The following is a 6000-nucleotide window of genomic DNA, read 5'->3' as shown; positions in this document are numbered from 1 at the left end:
CCCATGTACTAGAAGACCATCTTGACCTTTCAAACATTTCTCCTCGTTTAATCCACCTTGATATCCTTCATTTGTCCTTGAACGTCCCACAACAACTATCCCCCACCCAAACTTTGATATACATGCACCAACTTTGATATACATGCAGCAACTTTGATATAGACGCACCAACTTTGATATAGATGCACCAACTTTGATATACATGCACCAACTTTGATATACATGCACCAACATTGATATACATGCACCAACTTTGATATACATGCACCAACTTTGATATATATGCACCAACATTGATATACATGCACCAACATTGATATACATGCACCAACTTTGATATACATGCACCAACATTGATATACATGCACCAACCTTGATAGACATGCACCAACTTTGATATACATGCACCAACTTTGATATACATGCACCAACATTGATAGACATGCACCAACTTTGATATACATGCACCATCTTTGATATACATGCACCAACTTTGATATACATGCACCAACATTGATATACATGCACCAACCTTGATAGACATGCACCAACTTTGATATACATGCACCAACTTTGATATACATGCACCAACATTGATAGACATGCACCAACTTTGATATACATGCACCAACTTTGATATACATGCACCAACTTTGATATACATGCTCCAACTTTGATATACATGCACAAACTTTGATATACATGCTCCAACTTTGATGTACATGCACCAAGTTTGATATACATGCACCAACTTTGATATACATGCACCAACGTTGATATACATGCACCAACTTTGATATACATGCACCAACTTTGATATACATGCTCCAACTTTGATGTACATGCACCAAGTTTGATATACATGCACCAACTTTGATATACATGCACCAACTTTGATATACATGCACCAACTTTGATATACATGCACCAACTTTGATATACATGCACCAACTTTGATATACATGCACCAACTTTGATATACATGCACCAACTTTGATATACATGCACCAAATTTGATATACATGCACCAACTTTGATATACATGCACCAACTTTGATATACATGCACCACCTTTGACATACATGCACCAACTTTGATATACATGCACCAACTTTGATATACATGCACCAACCCTGATAGACATGCACCAACTTTGATATACATGCACCAACTTTGATATACATGCACCAACATTGATAGACATGCACCAACTTTGATATACATGCACCAACTTTGATATACATGCACCAACTTTGATATACATGCACCAACTTTGATATACATGCACCAACTTTGATATACATGCACCAACTTTGATATACATGCACCAACTTTGATATACATGCACCAACTTTGATATACATGCTCCAACTTTGATGTACATGCACCAACTTTGATATACATGCACCAACTTTGATATACATGCACCAACTTTGATATACATGCACCAACTTTGATATACATGCACCAACTTTGATATACATGCACCAACTTTGATATACATGCACCAACTTTGATATACATGCACCAACTTTGATATACATACACCAGCTTTGATATACATGCATTTATGAACTCAAATGCTCTTTTTTAATGGAGCTCATCCTTGACAAGGCCAAAAGGCCACTCCAGGCAGAGCTGGGCTACACCATAAATCACCGGATTAACGTTATTGTTTTGGTGTTTTGTCTGAATGATCTTGCAAACTTGTGAACATAACAATGAGTCGCTCATTCACACATTTGATTCATCTTCAGGTCGCACATTCATTAATCACACACACAGGTCGCACAAGATCTGCCAGCAATCCTCTTATGGTGAAACTTCCAAAATCAAGACTCTCTGCTCACCTTCACTCTTTCATTCCTCTTTTCTCCCGCCTCTGGAACAAACTCCCTCACTCGCTTTAATCCCACTCCTTCCTCCAGGTGTTTAAAACAGCTGTTCACCACCATCTCTTATCTTCCCCCATCCAAAACCTTGATCTTTTCTACCCCCGTTAATTCACCCCAGATCCACTTTTTTGAAATACCAACTTCTTTCCTGGAAGTTCTAGCAGTGTCCATGCGTTTTATACCTCTGCCACCCCTCCCCCCTCCCCTTCCCATGCCTCCTCCCCACAAGCTCTCTCCCTCCCACAGATCTCCCGATGTCCCTGTTCTCTATTATTGTACGTGTGTGCTTTCCTCTCTCTCTTGCCCCATCTTGTGTCCCGCTCCCTTTATCATATGTTTTATATGTCAGTTTGTTTTTTGTGATCAATGTTAGCTCTTACACAAGCCTCGATCTTGTATACAATATATATATATATATATATACCATAAATCCCCAAATCCCCAAATGCCGACTTGAGGTTGTTTCTGCAAAGGGGGCAATACCACCTATGAGAGCCAAGGGTGTACTTACTTTTTCCACATGCAAAATTTGTATTTATGTTTATTTAAATTATACAATGGACTACAAAATGTAAATGTTTCATGATATTTGTTGTATTATATCACCTTTATCTATCAATATCGTTGAAATGAAGATCAAATAGCTGTATGTTGAAATATGTTGAAAAAATCAAAACTTGACATGGGGTGTACTTACTTTTTCACGTGACTGTATGCTACGAAAGTGGACAAAGTCAGTAATCAAAGACTGGAGTTGACTTTGGATTCCATAGGCAGACAGTTTGGAGAGCATGGAAGGATGCCAGACTGTATCAAAAGCTCGAGATCTGAGATGAGGCTGTCGGAGAAAAGGTTAAATTGCATCTGCCAATCTTTTGCCCAATCGATGCAAGAATCAATGCTTTCCTGAATCTGATCACTACCTTACTCTTACTTACATTACTCTTCAGAAAGCTAATTGTTACGTTTGTGGGGGGTAGACAATGATTACCTTCGAGCCAGGTAGAATTGTATAGATTATCGTGCTCCGACTGTCCTGAAGAAGAAGCAACCCCATGCATCATGAGTAGGAAATTCGTTTAGACTGTATGTCGTGTAAGTGTATCTTTGTCTCCATGAGAGGGGTGGGGTTATGTTTGTTAGTTGGGGAGTAAAGGTAATTAATCCCCTGTATGTAAGGGCCTGTTATTTTTCCTCTGTTCCTTATGACACAGCAGCACACACACATAGTCAGGGAATCGTGCATTTAGAACACTAAATAAAAGTGACCGGAACAAGACGTTGAACAATACCGCTGGCACTGCCAGCCGCAACATCACCATATCAAGCAGGCAGGCTGTGGGGCCACGCCCCCTGAAGAGCAGTGATAGCTCAGGACACCATGGAGTGATGTGGCGGTGGCCACTAATAGGAGCAGACATGGGTTGTGTCGGATGATGTCAGAGCCTTGACTATAAAAGACTTGAGCCCCCACATTTTGTCCTCTTGCGCGATTGGATTTCAATGGGAACGGACATTCTGGCTCTTGCGCGAGGAAGATTCATCACGAGCAGTGTCATTCATTTTCGCTCCTACACCTGGAACATTCATCGCAAGCAGGCGCATCTTCCTCTCAGGTCCTGGCTTTGGTGGTGAGCAGACGTGGACATTTTGGCTCTTGCACGATTGGAATTCATTGCAAGTGGTCACAGTTGGGTTGGTTCTTGCGCTGGTTTTTCAAGGCGAAGACGCACTCTTTCTTTCGATCTGGTGATTGATACAAGCGGCGGGTCCTGCCTGTGTTTGTTGGTGCTCTGTGAAGCGGACGACGAGAACGGAGCCGGCCGGCTTGCTACGCGCTCGATGGCCGAGTGAATGGGTTGCACACTGGGGCCTGTTTCAGCACACCGCTTCGCACCAAGGCATGTGCTTTTCCGTGTACGGACCTACGGGGCCCGTTTTTCGGACTGACGGGGTTTCAGGAGTCGCTCAAAGCTGAGTATTGAGTTCACATCCGCAATTGCTTTCAATTATTTATCCCCTTTGTCTGTATTTTCGAGTCTTTGTGGGGACGCCCCATTCAGGAATAATATTTGATCGGGCATTATTTTGTTACCGGTATTTCTTTAATAAAGCCGGTATTTTTGTACATTGTAATTCCGTGTCGGCTTGAGTTAATCATCGCAGGTTCGAAGAAGGCCGGTGGACCCGTGAAGGTAAGCCCTCGCAGTTCCATCACCCACTCCTCCCCCACACGCGTATTCTCCGCTATCTTTTTGAATTGAACACCTTGGAGTTAAAGCTCGTTTGGTCATCTGTCACCCTGTAATGGGACGTCCCATTGCGTCCCATGTGTCTGCCCAGAATTATCCGCAGCCGAACAATCTCTTGGGTCTCACAATTTGCCATGATCTTTCCTGGGGAAAACACATTTCCAAGATGGCCTCCAAAGCCAGTCGCCGACTGGGCATTCTCCGTTGTGCGAAGTCCACCCTTGGCACACCTGAGCTCCTCACCACATACACGGCTTTCATCCGCAGCTCAATGGAATACTGCTCTCCCCTCTGGGCTGGTGCTCCTGCCTCACACCTAGCACGGCTTCACGCTGTTGAAACCAAAGCTTTCAGAATCATTGGTATCTCCTGCGATGAAGCTAACTCTGAGGGCCTTTCACTCATTCACCGTAGGCAGGTTGGTGGTCTTTCTGTCTTCTACCAACTCCTCTCTGGCCTAGCCCCCCAGCCCTGTCTGTGCTCTTTCCCCCAAATACTCCTCCAGGTCGCACAAGATCTGCCTGCAACCCTCTTCTGGTGAAACTGCCAAAATCAAGACTCTCTGCTCACCTTCACTCTTTCATTCCTCTTTACTCCCGCCTCTGGAACAAACTCCCTCTCTCTCTCTTCAATCCCACTCATCCCTCCAGGTCTTTAAAACAGCTGTTCACCGCCATCTCTTATCTTCGCCCATCCAAAACCCTGATCTTTTCTACCCCTGTTAATTCACCCCAGATCCACTTTTCTGAAATACCGACTTCTTTCCAGGAAGTCCTAGCAGTGTCCATGTATTTTTTTACCTCGAACCATCCCCCTCCCCCCGCCTCCTCCCCCCAAGCCCTCTACCTCCCACAGATCTCCTGATGTCACTGCTTTCAAATGTTGTACTTGTGTGCTTCCCCATCTCTCCCCATCTTGTCTCCCGTTCCCTTTATTTTGTCTTATGTGTCCATTTGTTTTTCTGTCATTAATGTTAGCTCTCACACGACCCTTGATCCTGTATACAAAAAAAAATTTAAAATAAAAATAAAAGAGGCCAAAACGGAGCACCTTGAGGCCCAGAATTAGGGGTGAATGTACTTCAGAATATGGGCAGGATTTTAAGCGACCTCATAATGGTCTTATCAACCATTTTGACGCCAGCAAAGGCTGCTATAAAGTGTATATATTGGGATGTCGGGTCAGGCAAAGCATGCTGTCGACTTGCAGGCAAAAGGTAACCATCATGAGGCGAATAACTCCATGGCTTGTCCATGTCCAACACGTCCCAAAACCATTGCTGGGAAAAGCTCACCCAGCCGGGCAGTGCCAGCTATACTCTCCATCCACCTCCTCCCGAGCAGTGCCAGGTAGCCCATGGTAGTAGACACATCATTTAACTTTCATCGATATTTTAATAACCATGCAATGTGAAGGCACAAGTGGAATTGAAGCGGCATCATTTTGCCTTTGATTTTATAACATGTAAATATGGTTGAGCTCTGGTTTATTGGAAGATTTCTGGTACAGCATCTCCCACGGTTACAAGTGGTTTGACGGTGGAGGCTTAATAAAATAATTGACATGTAATCCGAACGTCTTGGATGTCCTTTTCTTCCATGCTAAATTGGTGACCCTGATGTAATCCAAATGGACGGCCAAAGAGTTACAAGCTTACAACCAGTCATCGGGAACGAACAAGCAGCCGTGCTCTTCACATGTGCTCAACAGCTTCATCTATGGTAGCGCTTTCAATAAAGCTGCCGACATTTTAGCCAAATTATCCACAGCCGTGGTTTACGCAAACACAACAACAACAACATGCATTTTAAAAGGCCATTTTCCCTGCTAGAGTGGGGGTTAGCCTTGCGGTC

This window comes from Myxine glutinosa, unplaced genomic scaffold (assembly GCF_964187855.1).
Source record: "Myxine glutinosa unplaced genomic scaffold, kmMyxGlut1.1 SCAFFOLD_890, whole genome shotgun sequence".
Classification (NCBI taxonomy): domain Eukaryota; kingdom Metazoa; phylum Chordata; class Myxini; order Myxiniformes; family Myxinidae; genus Myxine; species Myxine glutinosa.
Note: the sequence above shows the minus strand (reverse complement) of the source record.